The 17291-nt window shown below is 50.5% G+C and overlaps 1 protein-coding gene across 2 annotated transcripts in view; it reads left to right on the top strand.

Moving 5' to 3' along the window:
- The first annotated feature begins 3243 nt into the window (after window positions 1-3243).
- Window positions 3244-17291, top strand: part of PPARGC1A (PPARG coactivator 1 alpha) — a 705391-nt gene continuing 691343 nt past the window's right edge. The window contains exon 1 of one of the 2 annotated variants that reach the window (XM_051842182.2): window positions 3244-3559. The gene's annotated coding sequence lies outside the window, so the exon portion shown is untranslated. Of the gene's footprint in view, window positions 3560-4154; window positions 4283-17291 lie in introns of those variants that run through there. The other variant, XM_070069599.1, reaches the window with a different exon arrangement.

Here is a 17291-nt window from a genome sequence, read left to right as displayed (position 1 = left end):
TGTTCCTGCACTAACGCCAGGTGAACAAATCTACCGACGTAGGCAGAATTCTTGCAGGGGGTGGCAAACTGCCCCAGGAGAGGGCAAGCTAGGCGGGGAAGGAGGCATTGGATCCGAAACCTACTCAGGTGGCCCTCTTTGGAGCTTCCCTGTTTAAAGAAAGAGCTGGAGAATTGATGGGAGCCAACTGTTTAGGGCCGGAGGCCAGACTTGCTCTGTACAAACGTTCTGTTTGTGTTCAGACAGGATCCATTTCACCTGTTTGTACAGAGCCTCCCCCCAACCCCCATGCCTTTGCAGCCCTGGGCCTGCTCCCTGCATGCATAACACTCGTTTTGCTGTGTGCTTAGCAATGGGGAAGACTAACTTTCTGGGAAGCAGAAGTTATCAGCCGGAAGTCTTCGGTTCAAGACCCAGCTCTGCCGCTTGCTAGCGATAGGTGGGATGGCAAGTCTGAGGGATTTGAGCCCAGAGTCCTCATCTATAAAACAAAAACAATAATTGCCTGACAGAACCCAGGGCAAAGGCACGCTTGCTCTCACATTGGTGCAATCAGAAGATTGGGCTCGCTGGCCTCATTTGTGGCAGGTGTGTGTGTGCGCCTGTGGGCACGAGCGAGCTAGTCAGCTAAGAGCAGAGCTTGGACAGGCTCAGATCTGGAGGAGAGAGGCAGGTAGGGCCACCACGTTTGGCTTCAGGTCTTGCCGCTTTGTAGCTGTGTGACCTAGGGCTGGTTATGAGGCGTCTCTGAGCCCATTTCTACTGCTGTGAAAGGGGGATTCTCCCAGGATTGTTGTAAGAAAATCATTGACTCCGACAGGAGAGGGGATAACAGAGACTGACTTACCTTCCATCGGCGTGGAGGTGGGAGCCGGACTGAAATCAGGGAGGTGACAGGTGATGCTAGTTTGGGCTAAGGGACGTGGGAAAAGCGTGCGACAGCCTGTATCTATCATGCTCTGTATCCCTGTCCTCGAAAGGACTGTGTCGACATGAACCCTAAACCCCAAGCATTGGGCCTAATTTTCTTTTTGCCAGGCCCTTTGCATTTCACAATGTTCATGGGGGCGGGGGGGGGGGGAGTGGAGGCCACACAAACAATGCTTGTCTTCTCTCTCTCTCTCTCTCTCTCTCTCTCTCTCTCTCTCTCTCTCGTCTCTCTCTCACACACACACATACACACACAGCCAAGACGCACAAGAAACAATAGAAGGATGGCCGTGGGGAAGCCCCTCTCTTCAGTATTGGTGAGATCAGCACTCATTCTGATAACTGAATGGGATTTCTGGAGGTCTGATACTTAAAAACAAACAAACAAACAAACACCAACAACTATTGTAGTTTTGAAGCCAGGGTCTGTCAGCATTATTTGGACCTGAAGTTAGCCCATTATTTTTCATCTTTCAATGTCCTCTCTAACATCATTTTTTAGGGAAAAAAAAATCTTCCTTGCCCCCTTAGTAAAATCTTTAGTGGCCAGTACTGTTTGAGACTACAAATCTGAAACACTATTCGTCAGGAGCTCAGAAAAGGGGATGTGACCTAGTTTTTTTTTAAAGGGTCCTCGGACGTGGGTTTTGAAAAATAAGCCCATCACAGAAGAAGAAACAGGGCTTAGGCCGGAAACCTAGGACGCCTTGTGACTTTCCTACCCAAAGCCACGCTCTTCGGCCGAAGCAGGGAGCTGTCTTTCCAGATGGATCCGTTCCTCCTGCTTATTTCCCCTCTAAAATCCGGAGCCAAGGCTCCTGACATCACTGGGTTGCTGTGGAAATGTTTATTCCACAGAGGACTTCACCCTCCAGTGGGAATTTACAAGAGGAAGTGCGAACCCTTGCAAATCACACACTTGGCTGCAGCCACAGTGGGCAGCGTGTGGAAAAGGGATTCAAAAAGACCATCCACACTGTCCAAAGGAGCTTGCTTCAAGTTCAAGTTCTTCTGCCAGGCTTCAGAGGCTTGCAAGAGCAACTTACACAGTTTTGCCGATTTTTATTTGAATTTTACTTTCTACAGATAGCTCTATAAAAAGCGAGGGGCAGCAGCACATCAGTAAAGATTTTTTTTTTTTTTTTGCAGAAAAAAAAAAAAAAACTTCCAGTTGCTCAATTATTAAGACCGAGAGAAGGGATTGGCTTTGAAATACCATTTGGGAGGGAAGGGGGAGGAAGTTCTATCCATTTACATTTTTTAATAGCCTATCTGGACTTAAGGAGAATTGCTCCCTTGAAAGAATTGTGACCCAAAGGGCCCGAGTGTTCGTGCCGAAGCCGCAGAATCGGTTTTCGTTTTAAACTGTTAAATCAACACAACGCCAAATCAGAGGCTTTCTTCCTGCTGGGGCAGTGTTGTCCCCTGAATCCACTTTCCAGTCCTCTCCGCCTAGCCTAGTTTGATGTAGCATTGACTTAGCTTAACTACAGCAGCCGGCGAAAGGAAGCGGGTTTGCTTTTGGGATGGAAGGCGGGGACGGCGGCGGCGGCGGCGGCGGCCCCGGGAGTGTGTGTGCTGCGTGCGCGCGCGCGGGGCAGCAGGGGCGCCGCGAAAGCAAGCAAATCCAGACCCGGCAACTGTGTGAAGATAATGTCCCCGTGGCTGGCAGACGGCTCTCTGCATCGGAAAGCAATTTTAGGCGTTAATCTAGAAATCTTGCCGGCCGGGAGGAAGGCTTGCCAAGGCGGTCGCAGGGGGCCTGTGCGTCCCCACCACGCGCATCCTTCCTCCCCCTCCCGGGCTTGGCGCTCCCCCCTCCCCACCCACCTGCCCGCGGCCGCACCCGCGCCCCCTGCCGTCCCGGGGCGCGCGGGGCCGAGCGGCGGAGGCGGGGAGGTCTCGCAGGGCGGCGGGCCGACCGCAGGGGCTGCAAAGGTCTGGTGGCGCGGGCTGATTTAGTGGCTGGGGCTGTAGTACAGGCTGTCCCCGGCAGCCGGTGGAGTCAGGGAGCCCACGTGACGGCCCCGGCTCTCCGGTGAGCTCCCCAAACAGACGCACACCCAGCCACACGCGCGCACACACACACACACACACACGCACCCCCGCGCGCACACGCCGGCCCGCCCGCCCGCTCCGCTCTGCGCCCTCCATCCCGGCTCTCATTCCCTCGCCCTCCCGCTTCCCCTGCGGTCTCTGGCTCTGCGCGCACACACAGCGCACACGCACACGCACACACGCGCGCACACACGCAGCCGGCACAGGCGGCGGCGGCGGCGGCGGCCCAAGTCAGGACGAACCTCTCTAGGTACCGGCTTGGGAAGGCGGCGGCGGCCCGAGCATCCCTCCTCGCCGGAGAGGGAGCCGCGCCGAGAGTTTCCGTTCCCTGTGCCATTCCCTTCCCCCTCCTTCTCGTTATTTTCGAGAGAATCTCTTCTTGGCTTATGGGTTTCATTTGATTTTTGAAAAAATTTTGGGTTGCTTTTGTGTGTGTGTGTATGTGTGTGTGCTTTTTTTTTTTTCTTATTTTATTTGCATCCAGAGCATGGCGGGCTGCGGGCTGTCGGAAGATACCTTCTCTTCCTTCTTTTACAACTACGGCTCCTCCTGGGAAACCCCTTCCAACCAGGTAAGGGGTGGCTCGGTGCCGGGCGGCGTCGCGCCCCGTGGCCCCCGCCGCTCGCTCACTGGGCACTCAGCGGGGAGGCAGCGGCTCGGGAGGGGGTGGGGAGGATGGGGGGCCAAGTGGGTCGCACTGTCTGGGTCGGCGCCAGCCGGCGAGAGGAGGTGTCCCCTTCCCCCAGCGCCAGCTCTCGGGGCTCCGGGGTCTGTGTGGTCCCTCCCGTGCCCAATCTGCCATCGACACCTCCCCCCACTCCCCACCTCCCAGCCTAGCGGGAGCCGGAGCAGGAGGCAGGAGCCGGGCGCGTTACCCCGAACAACTCCAGGCAAAACCAGGGAACTCGAGCGCAACCTTCCCCAAGTCGCCGCGGGCGCCGCGCCCCTATGCGCGCGGCGCCCGCCCGCCCTCCACTCGCGCCGAGGGGCTGCGGAGCCGCGAGCCCCCCGCGACGTGCTGTCCCCGCTCTACTCCCCCCGGGGCTCCGAGCCACCTCTTTCCCTAAAATGGCTGCAATCGCAAGTAGAGGCGTCCCCTGACCCGCGGAGGTGGCGGCAGCGGCGGCGGCGGCGGCGGCGGCGGGGGTTGGGGGGGCGAGTGGAGACTCCGCGCCTCCTGACCCCGCGCCTCCCACGGCGCGCACAGCACCCCACAAAGACACACACTTAACTTTGATGACTGTGCAATGCAGTCCGGCTGCATGGTGCCCTACCCCTTCCCCGCCGCCGGCCTGTAAGTGCGTGTCGGGGTGATTCCGGGGGCCTGGGGGAGCGGGCGGGGGTGGGGGCGTGGAAGGAGAGGGGTGTCAGCGATCCACGGGCAACGTGGAGAAGCAGGCATGTGCTCGGGGACCGGGGAGCGGGGTGAAAAAGCTATTCTCGGAGCCGGAGCGAGAAAGAGAGGCAGGAAGAATGCCTTTTAATTAAATAACTGTTGTAGTCTGCTGCCCCCACCGCTTGTTTGGTGAAAGTCTACAGGCATCTGTCATCCCCAAACTACACGGCGAAGTGGAGCCGGGGTCGAGGGAGGGGAGCGGGGCGTGTGCGCGCGCGGGCGTGTGTATGTGTGTGTGTGTGTGTGTGTCCGTGTGCGCGCGTGCACGGGGCTGGGAAAGTTGGGGCCAGAGGCGAGGTGGATGGAGGAGCGATGGTGAAAGGCAGGAGAAAGCGCCTCGGTGGGCGGTCCGGGGTGCCGGGGATTCCCGGGCGCCTTCCGCGCGCCGCGAGGGGGAGCGGGCCCTGGAAGGTGTGTGTGTGTGTGTGTGTGTGGTGGCGAGGGTGTGGGGGGGTGTCGAGGAAAAGAGCTCCGTCGGGCCCGGCTCTGCTGGCCGCCGTGGCGGCTTCGCTCCGGAGCCAGCCCGCCGGCCTCGGCTGCTGGCCCGGCTGCCCGCCGCGCTCGCCGGCGCTGGCGCGCTCCCTCCCGGGCCCCGGGCGCAGCGCGCGCCTGCGAGCTCCCGGCCGGAGAGCCAGCCCCCCACCCCAACACACAAGCCCAACAGCCGGGAAACGTGCCCGGCCGCTCTCGCAGCACCCCAAGTTCCCGGGAAACAGATCGGCCAAACTAGTAGCGGCCAGGTGAAGAGCTCGCCTCCCTGGCGTGGGCTCCCGGGAAAGCGCCGTGGCCGCCCGAGTAAATAATGCATAAGGGCAGCCGGGGAGCCCAGTGGAGAGGCTCCCGCCACCGCCGCCGCCACCGCCGCGGCAGCAGCAGCGGGAGGCGGCGGCCAGCTCGGGCCCGACCTCGGGGGCCGGGAAGTACGGCGGCCGCTGGCCGTAGGGCAGGGGGCTGCCCGGGCTCGTGCAGCGCCGGTGCGAAGGGAGGCAGCCTGGAGAGCGAGGCCCCACAGCACGGGAAAACTTGCGGGAGCAGCCGAGCTGGTCAGGCCGGCGCTGGAGTTGGGGACCCTGGAGAGGCACAGGCGGAGTTCCGGAGGGCGCCTTGGCTGCTGGGGCCCTGTGCTAGGGGGTCTTTTTTTCCCCCCCTTCTCCAGATCACCTCGCCCGCCCCGCCTGGCGGGCTCCAGGTGCTCTCTCCACGCCTCCCCGGGCTCGCTCGGGATTGCCGAGAGCCAACTACCCCACCGGCTCGGCAAACTCCAGCTGTCCAGGAGCGGGCGTCCGCACGCCTTCGGGAGTGTGTGTGTGTGTCTGCGGTTGCAGATGAGTCAGGGACCAACCCCAGCTAGCCTCGGAGGACCGAGGCGAGGAGGAAAGCCGGGGAGGAACGCGCGCTCGGCTGCAGCCGGGCGGGCGCTGGGGATTCCTTGGCAGCGCCGCGCCCCCCACTCCCGGAGTCCGCTGCGCTAGGATAAGTTTGCAGGCGCGTGCCTCCGACCTGCCCACCTCGGGGCGGCGAAACTCGGGCACTTTGGTATTCCTGCAGAGCGAGGGAGGCAGGCGACAGCAGGCACGCCGCGAGACAGCTCCACGGCGCTGGGCGGTCTCGTAGCATCTTTAATGAGATAGGGAACAAGTCGTTGGGGAAGCGGTTAAAAGCGCAGGGCTGCGGCCGATTCCGCTAGACTAGCAATCACGTGCAAACTCCTAGGAAACCGGAGGAGGTGGGCGAGCGCGAGGGGGGTGCGGGGCAGGTTTGGAGTAGAGGAGGTGGGGGAGGAGGGCGTTTTTAAAAGAGGAAAACTACTGGTTTCTCTGGGTAAAGTTTCACTTGATTTGGAAAAGCATTTCCTCCCTCCCCACAAAGGCCTCGTCTTTCTTCTAGAAAAGGAGGCTCACGCTGCCAAGAAAATCGAAAAGAATTCGGGATAAGGCAGCTGGCGCTGCTTTATGGAGGATGAGCATCTCCCAGGCTGGCGCTGGGCAGCCTGCTCCAGCGCAGTGGACTGGCTGCTGGGGCGAGGCAGATCATTGCACGGATTGATTTCTCCTTCCAGTGGTGCGGTGTGAACTTTAAGATAAAGTACAGAAACCCACGGGAGATGCCCGTCGCGAGGGGGAGGTGCCCGCAGATGTGCCCGAGGCTCCCGTCTCGGGTGGCAGACGCGCCTTGCCGGCGCAGCCACGATCACCATTGGCAGGGATGAAGCGTTTGCAGTGTGTGCAGAAGGGCCTGGCTGATGGCGGGGTGTGTTTTCAGCGTTGGGGCATGGGCAAATGACTGAGAAACCTGCTCCTCACGGCCCCTGCGAAGAACAAGGAGATGGCAGAGCTAATACTCTCCATCCCGTGTCGGGCTCCGGCAGAGCAGCTCTGGGGAGGCCCGGGCCAAATTTTTCCGAGAGTGAGACTTATTCATGATTTTCCCTGACTTGCTGCCAAAAGGCATACAAATCCTCCATTCCCTAAAAATAGCCGTGTGCTTCAAATATAATTTGTTTACTGTACCTCAATTAAAAATAACACCCCTTTCCTAGTGTTATAAAGTGCTTATGAAGGTAAGGGTTGGCTGTGCTAAAAAAAAAAATCAAGCTTCTTATTTCTAGATCAATATGATGTGCTCTCACCATCTAATACCATGTAAAAGGAGCCGTTTTACAACATCAATAGCAGGCAGGCAGGCCGGCCTCCCTGAGAATCTCTTTTCCTGGAATCACAAGGCATTTTGATTACTTTCATTTTCACAAGAAACATGATTATGACACCTCTTGTTATAAACAAGCAGGTGAAAAAAGCTAACTAGCACGGGAGTTCTTGGTGTGTAGACCTGGAAGTATGGAAGCGACTGGGGGCATTTATTTATGACTGGAAGACAGAAAGCAAAACAAACAACCCAACCACAAATCACTCTGGACCGGAAGGATTAGCAATTCTGGGATATTTTATTATGAAAGCTGGGGTGGAGGGGTGGCTTGGTTTTTTGTTTATTTGTTTGTTTGGCTTTTGGAGAGAGCCCAATGTGTATCGGAGCTGAAACTACATCTGTTCCCATTGAAACACTGGGAAGTTCCATCTTCTCTCTGAGTAGACCAGGTTGCAGGTATTTTGTAGCCATTTGCCAGTGTGCAAAACCATGCCCTATGTGCGTGTGTGTGCATGTGTGTGTGTGCGTGCACGCGCTTGCATGCCTGTGAGCATCTGCTTAGGTGGAATTTAATTCTTCAGTTAGAATGACCCCCCAATTAAAGGGTGTGTGTGAAATGTCTGTGACTTGGCTCAGGGCAGCAGGCAGCAGACCGTTCTTTAATTTACAGTTTCACGCCTAGGGATGGCAGCAGTGCAAGCTTCCCGAACCCAGCTTCCGCTTTTTAGGTTGTGCTTTTGCAACCTGTGATTTTCCTGCCGGGGTGGTGGCGGCAGCCCTTGGTCTCCATCACAAAGCTGATGGTGGAGTGGTCCTTACTGATGGCATTGTGGACCCCTACACCTAGTTAGTGGTCCCTGGGTGAGCCCCAGTTGAAGCAGGCCAGGTCTGTGTGATATAGAATCGGTCCATGGAGAGTGAAAAGTGGAGCCGATTAGCAGCTTGCTTGGGCATCCCTGAGGCCAGGCATGTGACTTTAATTACCGGATTCATCAGTTCTTTGGTTACTAACTGGTTTAACCCAAGTCCATGAAAAAAAAAAAAAAGACTTTGCCGCCAGCCATGACTATACTTTCTGAACTTTTCTCTCTGAAATGCAGCCCGTCGGATTTTTCCAGACTAGAACTACACAATGGCATCCTTAAGGCTCACTGGTCTTCTTAGGGTAGGCATTGATTTTTTGAATGTCACTCTGGACTTTTGTTAACCAGGAACTGTAATTCTTGGTATTTACTCTGTCTTTCCAAGTGGGGTGGGCATTGAAATGTAGAATTACTAGTGCCTGTGACTAAGCTGCTGAAAGCTTGTTCGGCCTGCCTGTTTGTGGTGGTGGTAGGGGCTACGCCTTGGCACTTCCTCCGTGCATAGGGACAGCCAAAGCAGAAAGCAGCCCAGGGAAGAACACATCTTTCTCCATGTAGTCCAAGTGCTATGAAGAATTCAGTCTCCTTTCCCTTCCATTCTGTGTACTTCTTGTGTTTCCTTCCATAAAGCAGTTACACGATTTAGATGCACAAAGAGGAGCCAGGACTTGGGCATGGCGTCCACTTACAAAGTCCTTAGAAAGCCAGTATTTCAGATAGAAATGGGGCTTTCATACATTTTAAACACTTCTGTTTCCCTGAAGATGTGTGTATGAACTGCAAAAATAGTTTTTAAGGGCATTTCTGAATATGTACTATCTATAGAGATTGAGAAATCCACCTGTAAATCCCGCTCTGGGTCCCCAGTTGCGGTGACTTTGGGTTTCTCCCAGGTAGATGGAAAAGAGAAAGAGGCTTTTGTAACCACTTAGGTTTGCTGTGGATTTCCCGGTAAGGAAGGTGCCCTCCTTAAGGCATCGGCTTGAGAATATTACTTGCTGTTCTCTCCCAATTCCTATGCACTAACACTCGGGAATGAAACAGTAGAGATGGTAACTACCACTTATGAACGATGTCCCAAACACTTTCCATGTATGTGATTCGTCTTCATAACAGCAGATGAGGTACAGACTGTGGTTATCATTCCCATTTTACAGATGGGGAAAACGAGGCACAGAGAGTGAATATCTTGCGGCAGTCTCAGGTGGCTGGGAGAACCTGGGTATCCTTCAGGCAGCCTGGTGCCAGCGTCCTCCCACTCTCCCCATCCTGTTGCTTGCTGGTACCACACATAGATGTGGTGTGGCCACATGTACCCTTCTAGAAAGCTGGGGAAGGTGCCATTTATTTGCCAATGAAGATCTACTTCATTTACCCAGGTTTGCCCATTTTCCTTTGTTTTGTAGAACCAGATGGAATTCTCTTTCGTGAATGAGGTGAAGTTATCTGGGCAGAATCAGCCGTAACTACCTGATGCTTTTTTATTTTTTTCCCCTTGGTGCTGGACCAGATGTTTGAGGTTAGCATTCATTTGGTTTGAATGGTTGGTCCACCTTGAGAGAGAACAGGGTCTTCAAATTGCCACCTGCCCAAATCACATAATTATGATGTAGTGGACAGCTTATTCCAAATGTATATGAGTATTGGTAAAATAACACTCGATAGGAGAAATGTAATTTTCAGGTACACAAATAGGGTTTTGATGCATCTGATTTTTATAGAAATTGATCATCTATATAGGTAGACACTTTCATTTTATAACTTATATCGCTTTGTACTTGCAGTACATGTAGCTGGGTTTGAGATTCAGCCTGGAATTTGCCTTTCTGGTCACGACCGTGTTATAACAGGTGTCTTCTGTACCAAATCACGCACCTAACATTTATGTCCATCACGGACTAAGGCCTTTTAGTGCTTCAGCCCTTGTGTTGTGATCTCCCAAAATACAGTTATGGGAAGGGGAGGGAAAACACTAAATGTCAGTAGTTACAGCAAGACAGTCTCTCTGTAGAGGCCAAAGAGTTCCCTGTGCCTTTCACATTCCTGTGGCCCTGGCGGAGATGGAAAAGTGCAGGGTTTGCATTGGAATGAGAACGGGGTCACCTCGCCTTTGTAGTCATCATCAAGGAAGCAGAACTTCCTTCCAGAGAGACCATAGGAAATCAATGATCACACTTTGCCAGCGAAGACGTAAATGTGTACAGCAGATGGCATTAAATAAAAGGGCAGGAGAAAATGGAATTACTCTAGAAGGCACTGTGCCTTTTTTGGTCCCTTCAAAGAATTCATAGTTTGGGTGTCATAATTACATTTAAATATTTCTTTCTGTTGGGTTATTTGTTTTTGAAAAAGCCAGGAGAGGAATAAATTCCATTAAGTGCCGTTACGGTCTTTTTACTGGAAGACTGCTATTTCAACAAAGCAGAGAGCCTAGAATATGGGACCAGGTCTGTGCCTTACCCATCCGTTTATGCTAACAGTGGGCCTGATTTATGGAAAGTTACTGAGTTTGTGTCCACTTATTTATGGCTTGGCATATTCCCTGAGGCAGAGGAGAAGCTGTCCATTGGGGAAGTCTTACCCTAACCGCTGCGGGTTGTAGAGGAATCTTTATACCCAAGGATGAGGAAAAGGGGCAGGGGCGGGGCTGATGCTCAGGAAGAGGTAGGTGTAGAAGTTTAATGAAATGTGCGAAAGCAGGTGTGGGCTCTTCCCCTCTTGAGTGTGCACTGCTGATTGCTTCGTGAACACGTCTCCCTGTAGATTTGACGTAGAGCCTGCAGGAAGCAGCTCCAGGGGCATAGTGAATCTGTGGCTTCTATCGGGAAGAAGACGAGACATCTGTGTCAGCTCTTGCCGGAAAGAGTCCCAGAAAGTGTGTTGGTTGTGTAACAACGACACAAAACGAGCAAAGAAAAAGAAAGAAAAATCTAACCAACAACCCCTACCGCATTTCGTTTCAATTTATTATTTCCAGTAGCAGTTTAGTCCCTAATGTTAACAATGAGTGATTATGATTCTGTAGTTTCGTTTACAGCATAAATTAGCATTTTGTTTTCTGTTACAGCTTTTGAATGAGGAATTATAATGTATAATTTGCTGAAAATAGATGTTATCATCTCTTAGGAAGAGAACAACCACATAAACTTGAACAAATGATAAAAATGGAATCAATTACATTTCAAATGGAAGTAGTTTACAAACCTTCCAATACAAAGTGGCAGTAGTAGCTGGTTATTGTAACAAATAATTAGTTTTTTTAAACAACATTTATTGAATTCCATTGGCAATTTGGTAATTGTTCACAGTTGGCCGTGGCCTCCTTCTTCCAAAATGAAATGTGGCATGGAACAAGTGCATTTTAGAAACTGTGGTTTGCCTCATTATTGAGTGTGGCGACCAGAATGTGTATTTATTTGCAAATGTAACCCTTTCTGAATAATAGGCAAACACTGGCTTGAACAACACTGTGTCACCAAGCCTAAGTGACAGGCGAACACCCAAGGGCCGATGATGGGGAGAGTGTTTTTGGATTCCAAGAAAAAAAAGACACAAATACTCGAAATGGGCACATGTGAGGGTACAGTGAAAGGAAGCACTTTGAAGGGTTTAGTCAACAGGTACATGGTATGTTTAGTTCCATAGAGATTGACTTCTTTTTCCTGCTTCTGTGACTCAGCTTTCGGAAAGCAACTTCTGTCCCATTACGTGTGTCCCTGCAGCCATTGCTCTTTGTTCTGAGTCTTAGGACGACGACGAGGACAATCCTGCAGTGTCATTTTTGGAAATGGGACCTTGACATGGCCATGAATGAATCCTGTTTCCATGTGAGCATTCCCAGCGAGGAACATGGTCGGGTCACCATCGGCTTGCTAAACCTCATAATTTGTAAAATGAAAAATGAGGAAGTCTCTGCCTAAATTAGCAAATTCAGAAAGGGTGCAGGAAGAAAAGTAGGAATCTGAGGGGTTTTTGCTTTTGGCTTTTGGTAATTTCTGCATGCTGAGTGGATCTTTCATGTTTGATTATTTCTACAAGATTAATCTTTTTCTTTAAAGTTAATATGCAAAGAAATATGTTCGACAAGACTTTATTTTTAGATCCCACGATTTAGTCTGAAACAAATCAGTGGTGCATTATAAACACACAAGAATGGATCTAATGACGGGAGTGAGGCAGAACAGATGCTACGAAAGACACTTTGCGTGAAGTTGAGGGAGCTGCAGGAGGCAACGGAAAAAGTCTGGGGAAGTAGGAGGGCTTGTGACGTGAGCACCGTGGGGACTTGTCCCTCACCAAGTAGGGCAGGCCATCACAAGGGCGCTGGGAAGATGCACGCACTAGGCGAAAAGCACACACGGATGTCAATGCTTTTGTGCCCAAGTGCATTGATCTCTTAATCCCATTTTTTTCTCTGCAGACTTTGTGAAGTCCGTCTGTGTGTGTGTGGACAGGTTGTAGCAGAAGGCGCTCTGCTCCTGTGGGAAACTGGAGGCCATGACGCCAGCCCCTGCAGTGGTGGTGGGGATTCCATGAGACCTTAGACCTGGGGGCTTTGTTTTTAAATTTTACATTTCATTTATTTTCATTTTATTTGAAAGGTGCCAATGTACGTGCTCACGTACACAAACACACAAACACACATCGTCCCTGTCTATCTACTAGTTCACTCCTCAAAAGACTGCAATAGTCAGGCCTGGGCCAAACTGAAGTCAGAAGCCAGAACCTCATTCTGGGTCATCCATGTGGATGATAGGGACTCAAGTACTTGAGCCATCATCTGCTGCCTCCCAGGATGCACATTAGCAGGAAAGCTGGAGTTGGAAGTGGAGCCGAGACTCAAACCCACACACTCTCATGTGGGATGTGAGCATCTTGACTGGCACCTTAACCTCTGTGTCAAATGACCCTTGTTATTGGCTAACAAAGGACTCAGTCAGTGTTAGATCTTCTCTGTCATTATTCAGATATTTATTGATGTGGCAAATCCCATACATAGTAGATGCTCAGTAAATTACACTGAGTCAGCTGTGATAGGATCCATGTATTCAACACTTAACTATTATTTCCAGAAACCCTTGGAAGTACCTTACATGGATCAACTAAATTACTAATCGAATAACCCAGTGAGGTGGGTACTAGTACCAGTATTACAGATCACTAGTTGGGGGCTGAGGCACAGAGAGGTGAAGTGACTTAACAGCAATCACACAGGTAACAAGTGGGAGAGCCAGGATTTGTATGTGGCATATCTGCCTTCCACGCCCATGACCTACCTGTCAGCCCCAGCTGCCCTCAGGTGCACGAACTGATGGATGATCGGGTCCATCAAAGATGAATCAAAGACCCTGTGTTTGCCAGGGGCCTGGGTTACCAGGGAAAGCTTCACCTTGGTGCGGAGAAGGTAGCAGGTGGTTTGTGCTTTTAGGAAGGAGCAGATAGCAGCACTTGGGTCAGTTGGAGGGGAAGAGGGTTCCTTTTATGGGTGAAGAATCACAAAGTTTTAAGAAAGTATTTGAGTTTGTTCTGAGTTTTGAAAAGTGGAGAGGATGTGGACAGGTGAGCAAGAGGGTGGGAAGGGGCCAAGAGAGGGTTTTCCAGGCGAGGAAGCGATTAAGGAGGACTTGTGAACTGTGGTCTGAGTCTGTTCTGGACAATTTTTTCATTCAACAAAATGTGTTGAGCACCTGCAATGGGCTTGTCCTTGCCTTCAAGGAGCTTTAATTTAGCTGGAAGTAAAGAAGTCACATTATTTATCCATCTGTACATAAAATTATGTATCTATACATATTGCTGTATATCATATCTAAATGATAGGTACATGGATGATAAGTGTATATATGGAGAAGTATATATATATATGTATATACACACAAAAAGGTCATGTATATACACATACTATTTGTCTATTAGCTATATTCCTATCATCTTTATTTAAGAAAAACCATTAGGGAAAGAGAGAAAGAGAATTGACATCCACCGGCTTATTCCCTAAATGGCCTGAGATTAAAGCCAGGAGCTGGAAATGTAATCCAGATTTCCCATGTGGGTGGCAGGAACCCAGTTAATTGAGCCATCACTGCTGCCTCCCGTGGTCTGCATTAGCAGGAAGCTGGTATCCAGCCTGAGCTGGGTATCAAATCTGAAGTGGGACATGCACATCTTAAGCAGTAGTCTTTTAAACCATGTGTAGTACCAGCATGGAAAACTGTAGACTGTGCCTAGAGAGAACAGGTGCGCCTGGAGCACACTCAGCCTTACTTCTTGTTTTGAGTTTGGCAATGGGAAAGTAGGGACTCTCAGGGTGAATCTACAGTCCTCCCTTGATGTTTGCGATTGACCTACCAGCAGTTTCTCCTGCCTGCCCCTTACTTATTAGAGGGAAGGAGCGAGCAGGGCTGGGATCATGGGACTCGGTGGCATTTACTGGAGAGTACTCTCCATCCTGGTGGTCTATGACAAGCCAAAAAGTACGTTAACATCTTTGCATCCTTTAAGATACACTCTGATGACAATGCTGTAAGAACAGTTTAATTAGTGTATTCAACGTGAGAGTTTGATTTTGGATTTTATTGCACTTCAGTGGATTACTAAACTTTTACAGGATTATAATTGGTCACCTCATGGGGGTGACACTTGGTGCAGTGGGTGAGCTGCCACAGGGGATGTCCACACCCCATAGCAGAGCACCTGGTTTGCAACCCAGCTACTCTGCTTTAGACCCAGCCTCCTGCGAGTGCAGCAGATGGTGGCTCAAGTCTCTAGGTCCCCGCCATCTACAAGGGAAATCAAGATAGAATGTTGGGTTCCGGGCTTCGGCCTGGCGTAGCCCTGGCTGTTGTGGACATTTGGGGAGTGAGTCAGTGAATGGAAGATCTCTTTCTGCCTGTCTCTCTTCCTTTCAAATAAAAACGAATAAATAAAAATAAAAAAATCTTAGTCACCCAAGCTAGACAGTCTGATATCATCAAGTGTGGGGGACACACTCTGAGGCCCCTGCAATGGTGCTAATGAAATCTTTGACATCTTTTCTTCGCATGATGTCAAACCAAATGGGTTACAGAACTTGGTGAAAACAGCAAAACAAAAAAAAATTATGAAAGGGAATGCAACCATTTTTACAATATTTGTTAAAATATTGTTACTTTAGAAAGTAAGACTCAAGGGTACAGCATTGTGGCGTAGCTGGTAAAGCTGCCACCTGTGCCGTAGGCATCTCGTATGGGTGCTGGTTCGAGTCCTGGCTGCTCCACTTCTGATCCAGCTCCTTGCTAATGCTCCTGGGAAAGCAGTGGAAGATGGCCCAAGTGCCTGGGCCCCTGCACCTGGCTTCGACCTGGATGAAGCTCCTGGCTCCTTGCTGTCTTCTGGGGGAGTGAACCAGCAGATGGAACATCTGTCTCTCCCTCTCTCTCTCTAACTCTGAATTTCAAATAGATAAATAAATCTTTAGAAGGTAAAAAAGAAAGTAGGACTCAATTGCTAATTATTTTTTTTGACCTGAGAGTAAGAGTTGCATTAGGAATAATTTTAAAAAATCTCTTTCAATGTAAGTGGTCCTGAGGAACAAATTGGTAAGGAAACAATGGCTTGATTTGTTGTTTACACGTACTTGAATAGTCATTGTTTATTTTTCCAAAACGTTGGCCACATTCATTCTTTGACCACACTGGTGTCATCAAGTGGGGTGGTATTTTGGGGAGAGTTTGCAAACTGTGCAGTGATCTCCTACCCATTTTCAGTGTTGTGGAAGAACAGGTTGCCTGCTGACCATGCAAAAGGAATACAGGCACAGAAATACAGCAGGTGTTCAGTAAGTCCACCTTACACTCATTCAGGTAGCCATGGTGAAATCCTTGTTTACAGTGGTGTCGACTATTTGCACTGTGGGGCTTCACCCCTCAACAGTGGCTGAGTCTCTTTGCCATTTCTGTAACCAGTTCTGTCAAGTGACCTCTAGACGTCTCCAAGCTTTGCTGGAGGTCATTCAGGTTAATGATTCTTCCCCAGGCATCACTTAGTTGTGTACAGAAAGTAAAGAGAAAATGTTCTGTAATGGGAGAGTCTTTGAAAATACTCAGATATTCTTCCTTTCCAGAGAATTTTGGGGAAAGCCTCGTCTTATGTTTGGGCCACACACTGTTTTCTTAAGGAGGCTTCATAACTCGTTGAGCACTGCTTGGTTGTTAGTTGTTTTATTACTTTTGTGCCTATTGTATTTAGAGTAAATAACCAGTCATCGGCTTCTCTCACAGAGTAGAGTATAAAATAAGTGCTAAGCAAAATCTTTATTGATTATTTGGAGAGTGAATATTTTAAAAAACATTTATTTATTTGAAAGTCAGAGTTACACAAAGAGAGAGGGAGGGAAGGAGGGAGGGAGGGAGGGAGGGGGAGAGAGAGAGAGAGAGAGAGAGATTGTCCATCTGCTGGTTCACTCCCCAAATGGCCACAATGGCCAGAGCTGGTCCAGCCTGAAACCAGGAGCCAGGAGCCTCCTCCTGGTCACCCCCATTGAGTGCAGGGGTCCAAGCACGTGGGCCATCTTCTGCTGCTTTCCCAGGCACGTTAGTGGTGGCTGAATCGGAAGTGGAGCAGCTGGGTCTTGAACCAGAGCTTGTATGGGATGCTGGCATCGCAGATGGTGGCTTACCTGCTATGCCACAATGCTGGCCCCATAGTAGAGAATTAATTTTTAACTCATTCTGAGGGTTTAAGGACATCAATCTCTAATAGCTATGTGATAAGCAAAGTATTACAGTTCAGAGGGGCAGGAATATTCTTTTAAGTACCTCCCATGGGGACATTTATTTATTTATTTTTTAAAAAGGTGTTTTCCCTTTGAAATTAGGATTAATGCCTCTTTTGTTCTGCATTTTCATATAGAGAGAACACCATCTTCTTTTATATTTTACTCTTTTTAAAAAAAATTTATTTAATTTTTTTTTTGACAGGCAGAGTTAGACAGTGAGAGGAGAGAGACAGAGAGAAAGGTCTTCCTTTATCCGTTGGTTCACCCCCCAAGTGGCCTCTATGGCTGGCGCGTTGCGGCTGGCGCAATGCGCCAATCTGAAGCCAGGAGCCAGGTGCTTCCTCCTGGTCTCCCAGGCGGGTACAGGGCCCAAGGACCTGGGCCATCCTCCACTGCACTCCCGGGCCACAGCAGAGAGCTGGACTGGAAGAGGAGCAACCGGGACAGAATCTGGTGCCCCAACCGGGACTAGAATCCAGGGTGCCAGCACCGCAGGCGGAGGATTAGCTTAGTGAGCCGCAGCGCTGGCCTATGTTATTTATTTGAAAGGCAGAGTTACAGAGAGGCACTGGGAGAGAGAGAAAGAGATCTTATCCACTGGTTTACCCCGTAAATGGCTGCAACAGCTAGAGTTGGACCAATCTGA

The sequence above is a fragment of the Oryctolagus cuniculus genome, chromosome 2 (genome assembly GCF_964237555.1).
Source record: "Oryctolagus cuniculus chromosome 2, mOryCun1.1, whole genome shotgun sequence".
NCBI lineage: Eukaryota > Metazoa > Chordata > Mammalia > Lagomorpha > Leporidae > Oryctolagus > Oryctolagus cuniculus.
Note: the sequence above shows the minus strand (reverse complement) of the source record. Positions and strands in the feature narration are given on the sequence as shown.